Raw genomic sequence first — 12199 nt, 5'->3', positions numbered from 1 at the left:
AGTAGGGCACTCCAATTTTATTTTATTTATTTATTTTAGACAGTCTTGCTCTGTTGCCCAGGCTGGAGTGCAGTGGTGCAACCTCGGCTCACTGCAACCTGCACCTCCCAGGTTCAAGCAATTCTCCTGCCTCAGCCTCCCAAGTACCTGGGATTACAGAGGCATGCCACCACGCCTGGCTAATTTTTGTATTTTGGTTTTAGTAGAGATGGGGTTTCACCATGTTGGCCAGGCTGGTCTCAAACTCCTGACCTTGTGATCCACCTGCCTCAGCCTCCCAAAGTGCTGGGATTAGAGGCATGAGCCACCACACCTGGCCCCAAGGGCAGTCAAATTTTAGAGTTTCAAAATGATCTCCTTTGATTCCAGGTCTCACATCCAGGTCATGCTGATACAAGAAGTGGGTGCCCATGGTCTTGGGTTGCTCTGTCACTGTGGCTTTGCAGGCTACAGCCTCCTTCCTGGCTGCTTTCATAAGCTTGTGTTGAGTGTCTGTGGCTTTCCCAGGCACATGGTGCAAGCTATCTGTAGATCTACCATTCTGGGGTCTGGAGGATGGTGGCCCTCTTCTCATAGCTCCACTAGGCAGTGTCCTAGCAGAGACTCTGTGTGGGGTCTTCGACCTCATGTTTCCCTTCTGCACTGCCCTAGCAGAGGTTCTCCGTGAGGGCCCTGCCCCTGCAGCAAACTTTTGCCTGGGCATCCAGGCATTTCCCTACATCTTCTGATATCTAGGTAGAGGTTCCCAAACCTTAGTTTTTGACTTCTGTGCACCTGCAGGCTCAACACCATATGGAAGTTGCCAAAGGCTTGCGGCTTCCACCCTCTGAAGCCACAGCCCAAGCTCTACATTGGTCCCTTTCAGCCAAAGCTGGAGCGGCTGGGACACAGGGCACCAAGTCCCTAGGCTGCACACAGCACAGGGACCCTGGGCCTGGCCCATTTAACCACTTTTTCCTCCCAGGCCTCTGGAACTGTGATGAGAGGGATGCTGTGAAGGTCTCTGACATGGACTGGAGATGTTTTCCCCACAGTTTTGGGGATTAACATTAGGCTCCTTGCTACTTATGCAAATTTCTGCAGCCAGCTTGAATTTCTCCTCAAAAAATGGGTTTTTCTTTTCTACTGCATCAGAGGCTGCACATTTTCTGAGTTTTTATGTTCTGTTTTCTGGCTTTTTCTTGAGACAGTTTTGCTCTTGCTGCCCAGCCTGGAGTACAATGTTGCAATCTCCGCTCACTGCAACCTCTGCCTTCCCAGTTCAAGTAATTCTCTTGCCTCAGCCTCCCAAGTAGCTGGGATTACAATTGTGTGCTGCCACACCTAGCTAATTTTTGCATTTTTTAGTAGAGACGGGGTTTCTCCATGTTGGCCAGGCTGGTCCCAAACTCCTGACCTCAGGTGGTATGTCCATCTCGACCTCCCAAACTACTGGGATTACAACCGTGAGCCACTGTGCCTGGCCTCTGCTTCCCTTTAAAAACTGAATGCTTTTAACAGCACCCAAGTCACCTTTTGAATGCTTTGCTGCTTAGAAAATTCTTCTGCCAGATACCCTAAATCATCTCTCTCAAGTTCAAAATTCCACAAATCTCTAGCACAGGGCAAAATGCTGTTAAGTCTCTTTGCTAAAACATAACAAGAGTCACCTTTGCTCCAGTTTCCAACAAGCTCCTTATCTCCATACGGGACCACTTCGGCCTGGACCTTATTGTTCATATCACTATCAGCATTTTTGTCAAAGCCATTCATCAAATCTCTAGGCGGTTCCAAACTTTCCCACATTTTCCTGTTTTCTTCTGAGCCCTCCAAATGGTTCCAACCTCTGCCTGTTACCCAGTTCCAATGTCACCTCCACATTTTTGGGTATCTTTTTAGCAACGCCCCACTCTACTGGTATCACTTTATTAGTTTGTTTTCTTTCTTTCTTTTTTTTTTTTTTGAGATGGAGTTTCGCTCTTATTGCCCCAGACTGGAGTGCAATGGCATGATCTTGGCTCAAGGCAACCTCCGCCTCCCAGGTTCAAGCGATTCTCCTGCCTCAGCCTCCCGAGTAGCTGGGATTACAGGCCTGTGCCACCACACCCAGCTAATTTTGTATTTTTTTTAGTAGAGACAAGGTTTCTCCATGTTGGTCAGGCTGGTCTCAAATTCTAGCCCTCAGGTGATCCACCCACCTTGGCCTCCCAAAGTGCTGGGATTTATTAGTTCATTTTTACACTGCTGATAAAGACATACTCGAAACTAGGAACAAAAAGAGGTTTAATTGGACTTACAGTTCCACATGGTTGGGGAAGTCTCAGAATTGTGGCGGGAGGCAAAAGGCACATGGTGATAGTGAGAGAAAATGAGGAAGAAGCAAAAGCAGAAACCCCTGATAAACCCTCAGATCTTGAGACGTATTCAACTATCACAAGAGTAGCACGGGAAAGACTGGCCCCCAAGATTCAATTACCTCCCTCTGGATCCCTCCCACAACACGTGGGAATTCTGGGAGTTACAATTCAAGTTGAGATTTAGGAGGGTGGAGACAGAGCCAAACCAAAGCAGTATTCCAAACACAGATCCCTGCAGTGGCCAGGTGGTGAAGATAAACGACTGTACCGAGCCTGATGTATGGAGTGTACACCCTTTGTAAAGAGGGCAGCAACTAGTCAGCAATACTGCAGGTAATCATGCAAGAAATGACCAAATCTCACTAATTTCCCAAAGAAGTTACAATTCTGTATTCTTATCTGAAATCTCTTATTTTTTATTTTATTTATATATATTTGAGGTGGAGTCTTGCTCTGTCGCCCAGGCTGGAGTGCAGTGGTAAGATCTCAGCTCACTGCAACCTCCACCACCTGGGTTCAAGTGATTCTCCTGCCTCAGCCTCCCGAGTAGCTGGGACTACAGGCGCACGCCACTACACCCGGCTAAGTTTTTGTATTTTTAGTAGAGATGGGGTTTATCATGTTGGCCAGGCTGGTCTCTAACTCCTGACCTGAAGTGATCCACCTGCCTTGGCCTCCCAAAGTGCTGGGATTACAGGTGTGAGCCACCATGGCTCACATGGCTGAAATCTCTTATTTTTTAAATCTTGGAAACTAATTTAAAAATGTCTAGACATTGTAGAGACAAACAATACATATCTGTGACCACTGATTTGTAACCTCTAACTCAAGGTACATTTGTTTCCCATTCACAAAATATTCTACCCCTTTGGGTTCGAGCTGAATTTTCAACCATGGAGTCCAGGCTGAGCTGCCATGAGAATGTACTTGCCAAGGTAAAGCCACCCACCCTCCTCCCCAAAAGCAGTAAGAAAACTTCCTGCTTTTTCCTCCTAGTCTAGGAAATTCACTACCAACTAAGAAATAAAACTGTGCCAAGACATTTGGGTAGCGAATTATAAAAATCCTCCTTACAGAATTATACATGAAATGTTTGGGCAAAATAGTAACTCCATTTATAAAGGTAATTAATTTCCCAAATCTATTCCAAAAGTTTGCTAGCAGGGAATACAACAGAAGAAATAATTAAAGCAAAGGCCAGGCATGGTGGCTCATGCCTGTAATCCCAGCACTTAGGGAGGCCGAGGCAGGTGGATCACGAGGTCAAGAGATCGAGACCATCCTGGCCAACATGGTGAAACCCTGTCTCTACTAAAAAAAAACAAAATTAGATGGGCCTGGTGGCGCGAGCCTGTAGTCCCAGCTTCTTGTGAGGCTGAGGCGGGAGAATTGCTTGAACCCAGGAGGCGGAGGTTGCAGTGAGCTGAGAGCATGCCACTGCACTCCAGCCTGGCGACAGAGCAAGATTCTGTCTCAAAAAAAGAAAAAAAGAAAAAAGAAATAATTAAGGCAGAATGTTTCTAATTTTCATCTTTAAGAAGAACGGAAAGAGTTAGCTTTCTTCTAAAATTAGATGTTAAGGCTGGGCTCCTCATGCCTAAAATCCCAGCACTTTGGGAGGCTGAGGTGGGTGGATCACCTGAGGTCAGGAGTTCGAGACCAGCCTGACCAACAAGATGAAACCCCATCTCTACTAAAAATACAAAAATTAGCCGGGTGTGGTGGCAGCCGCCTGTAGCCCCAGCTACTTGGGAGGCTGAAACAGGAGAACTGCTTGAACCCGAGAGGCAGAGGTTGCAGTGAGCGGAGATGACGCTACTGCACTCCAGCCTGGGCAGCAAGAGCGAAACTCCATTTCAAAAAAAAAAAGGAAATTAGATGTTAAAAAAAGATGTGACACATCATATCAAAACTTTCTACACTATGTTAAAAGAGTTAAAAATACTGAAATGCAGCAAGATGAATTTGTTGTTTTGAGACAGGGTCTGCCTGTTGCCCAGGCTGGGGTGCAGTGGCACCATCATGGCTCACTGAAGCCTCGACATCCTGGTCTCACGCAATCTTCCTGCCTCTGCCTCCTGAGTAGCTAGGTCTACAGCTATGTGGCACCACGCCCAGCTAATCTTTTGTACTTTTTTCCTTTTTGTAGAGATGAGGTTTTGGCATGTTCCCTAGGCTAGTCTCCAATTCCTGGGCTCAAGACACAATCGGCTCTGGCCTCCCAAAATGCTGAATTACAGGTGTGAACCACCTTGCCTGGCCACAGCATAATTTAGGATTGCATTTTGTTTAGATTTTTTAATTCTTTAGTTTTTCTTATTATGGTAATATAATAGATCTAGGAGCTAATTTCCAGTATTCATTTTTTGTACAATGATATGCAATTCATTCTCATGATTTGGCAGTGTTGACTTTCTATTACTATCTCGTGATCTGAAGAAAAACACTTTTAGTTTTATCTTTTTAGTGGGTATTAAAGATCAAAATGATGAGAGAGAGAGAGAGAAAGAAAAAGAAAAAGAAAGAAAGAAAGAAAGAAAAGAAAGAAAGAAAGAAAGAAAGAAAGAAAGAAAGAAAGAAAGAAAGAAAGAAAGAAAGAGAAAAGAAAAAAAGAAAGAGAGAAAGGAAAGGAAAGGAAAAAGAAAAAGAAAAAAAAGAGGGCCGGCGTGGTGGCTCATGTCTGTAATCCCAGCACTTTGGGAGGCAGCGCCCGGTGAATAACGAGGTCAGTAGTTTGAGTCCAGGCTGGCCAACATGGTGAAACCCCATCTCTACTAAAAATACAAAAAATTAGCTGGTCGTGGTGACAGGCGCCTGTAATCCCAGCTACTCAGGAGGCTGAGGCAGGAAAATCGCTCGAACCCGGGTGGCGGAGGTTGCAGTGAGCTGAGATCGTGCCACTGTACTCCAGCCCTGGTGACAGAGTGAGACTCCGTCTCAAAAAAAAAAAAAAGAGAGCGAGAGAGAGAAGAAAACAACCTCCAGTAGAAATAGATAACAAAACATTTGAAATAAGATATATATTTATACACCCAATGAGGGCTAAGAGTTTCTAGCACTGTACAGATTGCCAATTGGTCAAAACAGAAAGCAACGATTCCCTTTGGAAAATTAGCTGGCAGTAAGAACTGGCTACAATGAAACGCCAATAACCATGTACGAAAGGCCTCTTTTTGTTGCTTTGTTTGCATTTAATTTCTATTTAAAAGATTTCTATTTAAATACTTATAAATAGTATTTATAAATGTAATAAATATGGTAGTTCTTCAAGTGCAATAATACTACAGCTAATTATGAATAAGCTCATTCTTATGTTGAATGTAAGGAATATACATCTACATATAGACATCTATATATACTATAATCTGTATATACCTATATGTCTATATAGATATCTCTATATATAATCTGTATATATGTATTTTTGAGACAGAGTCTCGCTCTGTTGCCCAGACTGGAGTGCAGTGGCACAATCTTGGCTCACTGCAACCTCCGCTTCCCGAGTTCAAGCAGTTCTCCCATCTCAGCCTCTCAAGTAGCTGGGGCTACAGGCGCCCACCACCACGCCCCGGCTCATTTTTGTATTTTCAGTAGAGACCGGGTTTCACCTTATTGGTCAGACTAGTCTCCAACTCCTGACCTCAGGTGATCCCCCTGCCTTGGAATGCCAAAGTGCTGGAATTACTGGCGTGACCCACAGCACCCGGCCATATTTTCTTTCTTAATGACTATTTTTTGTAAATATAAAAACATATGCCTGTACATTCTGTACACAGTAATATTTTATTTTCTTCTCAATGTGATAACTAAAATACATTTAAATGAAGGCTAGTATTTAAAACAAAATTCTTTTACTGATATACTTGTAAAGCAATGAAAATATTATATGCATTGCTTTGCATATAAACGTTCAAGAAGTATTTGCTGACCAAAGAAATGTCTGAAAGTGAAATATTTTAATCTGTTCCGAAATGCCATAATATTGCAAAGAAGCATTTCAAAACATTGTGTCAAATGTTCAAATTTAGCATTCAAATTTAGCGTTTTCCCACATTTTACCCTTCAATTCATACAATTTGCAAAAAGAGTAGATGAGTTGGTCATTGTTACTTAAAACAATGCGTCACCTTGTTCGGGAGAGAAATTAACGTTAACGGTCAAGGAGTGAAAATTAAACAACATGACATTTGCTGTCCATTCGATGTTAAAGTTCTAAGCAAATTAGCATGGAGAAAAGGGGATGGGTAGAAATAATAACAGAGCATTGCTTGATTAGTCCGCCTCCACATCCACGCTGTAAGCGCTGGACAGATCCGGCTTTACTGAGTCCACCGTGCAGGGAAATGGACGCGCGGGCCAAGCGGAATCCCAGGGGCGCGATCGCACCGGCTGGCGTTCCAGCAAACCCTGCATCCCGAGCCCTGGATTCACGCTGCCTTCTGAGTCTTTGACGTCTTTTCCTTTGCCTGGAAACAGATCGCGGCGGCCCGTACCGGAGAGGAGAAAAGTGCAGGACGACCCGCAAGGAAGACCCGAGCGCGCGGCGCCTTCCCCGCGGTTCCACGGGCACAAAGCGGCAGCTCCAGCTGCGAGCGTGCCTCCCTCCGAGCGCGGCCGGGCTCCCGCGGGGAACAGGTGACCACGGCGCGCGTGGGTGCGGCGCCAGGTTCCTCCCGACTCCCCCCTGCGACTCTTCCCGACTCTCCCCTGCGGCTCCTCCCGACCCCTCTCAGTGGCTCACCCCGCGGCCGGGGATCCCTCCGCCCGCCGCTGGCCCTTCCGCGCCAAGTAGTGCGCCCCCGCCCCCCTCAGCTTCTGCCAACCCGGCCCCGCGGGAACGAGTCCACGGTCGCGCGCGAGAAGGAGCGGCGCGGAGACGGTCGGGGGTGCGGGGAGTCCAGAGGTTTTCCCAGCGAGGCGGCGCGGGGCTCCCAGTGTCCAGGGAGAGAGCGCGGCTGGGCCCGCAGGACCACGGCTCCACCCGCCGCGAGCGGACCCGGGGTGTACGGCCCAGGCGCAGCCGCCCGGGAAGCCGCACGAGGCCGGCGGCGGAGGCAGGTGTCCCGAGGCCCGCCCCACCCCCACCGCCGCGGGCAGGAAGAGGAAGGAACCGCGGCTGGGCCTCCCGGGCGGGGGTGCCCGGCCCGGGGAGCGCGTGACCTAGTTCGTCCCAAAGTGGGATTTGACAGGTTGTCAGCTCCACTCCCCGCCCCCACCGCCTTCCGGGTCTCCCTCCCCTCGCGGGGCGGCCCACGGCCCCGCGGTCCCCGACTCTGCTTCCCATTGGCTCTCTAGCCGCCTGGCGCCCCGCCCCCTCGGTATCACCCTTCCATTGGCTTGGGGCCCCGCCCCTCCCCCAACCTGCCCTCCCACTGGCTTCATGCCGCCTGGCACCCAGCCTCAGCCGAGAGGACCCGGCCCGACCTCCCATTGGCCTCGCGCCGCCTAATGCCCCGCCCTCGCCCCGGCCCACCCTCCCATTGGCCTCATGTCGCCTAGCGCCCCGCCCTCGCCCCGGCCCGCCCTCTCATTGGCCTCGCGCCGCCTGGCGCCCCGCCCCCTCCGCAGCCCCCTCTCCCCGCCCAACCCGGCTGGCTGCTGGGCTGCGGGTTCCTGCGGGCGTTCCTATGTCTGGGCTTCTTTCCTTCCCGCCCAAGTGTTGCTCCTGTTCCTTTCCTTTTCTCCATGTCTCTCCTTTTTCTATCTCCTCCCGTTTCGGCAGCCCGAGCGGTCTTGCCCGGCTGCACCCCGCGGCCTGAACTGGGCCCCTGGTACCGGCTGCCTGAGTTCCAGTACCTGCCCTGGGGCCCCCTGCAACCTTCCCGCTGCTCCCGGAACCTGACCCCTGTGGGCTTCACATCTCGGTTTTCTTCCCTGAAATAAGCACAGCGAATCCCTTCTCCAGGTTTTCTCATGTGTTCAGTCTGCAAGGCTTTTCTCCCTTTCTCCACCCTGCGCCTCGGTTTCTCCCCCGCTTCCCCGCCCTCTCTAAACTCAGCCAAGTGGAACAGATCTCCCAGCAAAACAAGGCAGAGGGCGAGGATAAAAATGATAAATGTCAATATCAACATTTTTATTGCTTTAGGTTTTTAAAACACAAAATTAGCAGGAACGCCCAGATCAACCCAGACCTAGGATCAAGATGGAGTTTCTTAAAGTACCAAGTGAGACTGTAGTGACAAAGTCGATTATCCCAGCAATATTATCAGCTTTGCCTGGGGAATCTACTTTTACTTTGTTTTTATTTGTTTGTTTGTTTTGAGATGGAGTCTCGCTCTGCCGCCCAAGCTGGAGTGAAATGGCGCGATCTCGGCTCACTGCAACCTCCGTCTCCCCGGTTCAAGCAATTCTCCTGACTCAGCCTCCCAAATAGCTGGGAGTACAGGCGCCCACCACCACGCCCAGCTAATTTTTGCATTTGTAGTAGAGACGGGGTTTCTCCATGTTGGTTAGGCTGGTCTCGAACTCCTGACGTCAGGTGATCCGCCCGCCTCTGCCTCCCAAAGTGCTAGGATTACAGGCATGAGCCACCGCACCCGGCCTACTTCCAGTTTGTTTATGCAGTATTCTAACGATTTAAAATTTGTATTTTTTTTTTTTTTAATTTTCCGAACTCGTTTTGTAAATGGCTGCTCTTGAATGTAAGGATACATTGACTGACTGATGAGGCTGAGGTTTGGAGCCAATCCCCGCACAAGGCATTTGGCATCAAACACGAGAAACCCTTGGCTATTCAAATGAGGAAGTGGGAGACCTCAAACGTGGACCCAGCTCAGACTCCAGAGGTCCACCAGGATGACCCATCATGGCTCATAAATATATCCGGAAGAATGGCAGAACTGCTCTTTCCAGCTGCCTTCCTGCCTATCGTGGGGGTCCTAACCAAGCTCCCCACCATGGAATTCAAGGCCTACCTTATAGGATCCCTGGCTTACAGGAGCAGTTTCAATGCAGCAGGCACACTGACCACCTTTCTGCCAAGACCTTTTTGCCAGAGGGCCTTTGTACTTGAACTACTTTAGACTTCTCACCTGGCTTCGCTCATCTGTCACCTTGGGGAGGCATTTCTCTTCTTTGTTTCTTTCTCTTTCTTTTTTTGAAACAGAGTCTTGCCGTGTTGCCCAGGCTGGAGTGCAACGGCACAATTTTGGCTCACTGCAACCTCCGCCTTCCAGGTTCAAGCGATTTTCTTGCCTCAGCCTCCTGAGTCGCTGGGATTACAGGCATGTGCCACCACCCCCGGCTAATTTTTGTATTTTCAGTAGAGACAGGGTTTCACCATGTTGGCCAGACTGGTCTCTAACTCCTGACCTCGGGTGATCCATTCACCTCAGCTTACAGGCGTGAATCACCGGGCCCAGCCTCTCCTCTCCTCTCTTCCCTGCTCCCCTCCCCTCCCCTCCCCTCCCCTCTCCTCTCCCTTTTCTTCTTTCTCTTTCTTTCTTCCTTTCTTCCTTCATTTCTTCGTTTCTTCCTCCTTTCCTTTTCCTTTTCCGTTTTTTGAGATGGAGTCTCTCTCTGTTGCCCAGGCTTGGCTCACTGCAATCTCTGCCTCCCAGGTTCGAGTAATTATCCTGCCTCAGCCTACCTAGTATCTGGGATTACAGGTGCCCGCCACCACACCCAGCTAATTTTTGTATTTTTAGTAGAGACAGCGTTTGACCATGTTGGCCAGGCTGGTCTCAAACTCCGGACCTCAAGTGATCTGCCCAACTCGGCCTCCCAAAGTGCTGGGATTACAGGCATGAGCCACCGCGCCTGGCTTCTTTTTCTTTTTTCTTTTCTTTTCTTTTTTTTTTTGAGACAGGGTCTCACTCTGTTGCCAAGGCTGGAGTGCAGTGGTGCAATCTCGGCTCACTGCAGCCTTGACCTCCTGGGCTCAGGTGATCCTCCCACCTCAGCCTCCCAAGTAGTGGGGACTACAGGTATGCACTACCACACCTGGCTAATTTTTTAACTTTATTTTTTTTTATTTTTTATTTTTATTTTTTGAGACAGAGTCTGGCTCTGTCGCCCAGGCTGGAGTGCGGTGGCCGGATCTCAGCTCACTGCAAGCTCCGCCTCCCGGGTTCACGCCATTCTCCTGCCTCAGCCTCCCGAGTAGCTGGGACTACAGGCGCCCGCCACCTCGCCCGGCTAGTTTTTTGTATTCTTTAGTAGAGACGGGGTTTCACCGTATTAGCCAGGGTGGTCTCGATCTCCTGACCTTGTGATCCGCCCGTCTCGGCCTCCCAAAGTGCTGGGATTACAGGCTTGAGCCACCGCGCCCGGCCTAATTTTTTAACTTTAATTTTAATTTAACTTAATTTAATTTAATTATTTCGAGACAGAGTCTTGCTCTTTCACCGAGGCTGGGGTGCAGTGGCATGATCTTGGCTCACTGCAACCTCCGCCTCCTGGGTTCAAGCGATTCTCCTGCTTCCACCTCCCAAGTAGCTGGGATTACAAATGCCCTCCACAGTGCCCAGCTAATTTTTGTATTTTTAGTAGAAATGGGGTTTCATCGTGTTGGCCAGGCTGGTCTTGAACTCCTGAGCTCAGGTGATCTACCCGCTTTGGCCTCCCAAAGTGCTGGGATTACAGGCATGAGCCATGGCACACAGCCAATTTTTTTTTCTTTTTTTCTTTTTTTTTTTTGTAGAGTCTGGGTTTTGCATGGTGAAACCCCAGGCTGGTCTCAAACTCCTGGGCTCAAGTGATCCGCCCACCTTGACCTCCCAAAGTGCTAGGGTTACAGGTTTAAGCCACCTCGCCTGGCCTGGGGGAGGCATTTCTGACATTGTACGTACCTAAAGTACCTTTCCCCGCTCCCTATCATATCACCCTGTTTTCCTCAGAGCTCTTGGCACAGTCTGAAATCATTGTTTACTTACTTACTATGGTCTGTTCCCCTTCATCTCCCTTCCACCACTAAGATGTGAGCTGCTGGACACAGGGGCCTCTTCGGTGTTTTTTCAGAACTGTATCTTCAGGGCACAAGGTGGGTGCTCAACAAATCCTTGAACAAATGAACAGGTACATTTGCTGTGACTGAATGGACTAACCAAACTGTCCTTCCCTTTGGATTCTGCCAAAATTGTATAGACATACCTATAAGTAAGAGAGTTGGGAAAATAGCTATTTTGTTTTTAAACATTTTGTGTTTCTTTGATTCACGTACTTTATTTCCTGCAATTTTTGAAAACAAGCAACTTTAATTTGTAACAAAAGGATTAAATAAATATCCCCCCCACCCTTTTTTTTTTGTTGAATCCTGCTATTTTTTGACAAGGAGAGTGGGAAGGCCATTGCCCCAAGGCCACTGTGTTGTCCACTTTTTTTCCAGCTGTTCACAGAATGTAGTCACTGGCCTTGCCCTCACCCTGGCCCCAGGTGGGCAGATACTTGGCAGGCAGCCCCTTTCTCTAGAGCAGTCTCAGAGGCTCTCTGCTTGGCAGAGGTTTAGAGTGGGGGAAGGGAAGAAGTCCTGGTTCAGTGTGACCATCCCTGCGGCTCAGCTGCAGCCCCTGCGGTGGTTAAGTGTCATCCCCTCAGGGGAAAAAAGCAGACTAGAAGAAGGCCTCTCTTACCCTCCTCCTTCCTCCCCCTCAAACATATTTCTGGGTTCTGTTCATCAGCTAGATCACGGTCTGATCTTTATCCGGAACCTTTGCACACGGGGCCCTTTCTACATGCTGAGGGCAAAAGAACCCTAGGTCAGCCGCTGGAGACTTGTAATTTAGTCCTAACTGGCTCCCAATAGGTAATGTATGCTGGGCAAGGTCTAATATCCTCTCTGGGTCTCAGTGACATCATCTGTCTTTGCCTATGTTGTTTGTTCAGAGTTTTAAAGATAAGTATAGACGTCTCAGATTTTAGCTACT

This window comes from Rhinopithecus roxellana, chromosome 6 (genome assembly GCF_007565055.1).
Source record: "Rhinopithecus roxellana isolate Shanxi Qingling chromosome 6, ASM756505v1, whole genome shotgun sequence".
NCBI classification, from domain to species: domain Eukaryota; kingdom Metazoa; phylum Chordata; class Mammalia; order Primates; family Cercopithecidae; genus Rhinopithecus; species Rhinopithecus roxellana.
The sequence above is the reverse complement of the archived record's forward strand: the minus strand, read 5'-3'. Positions refer to the sequence as shown.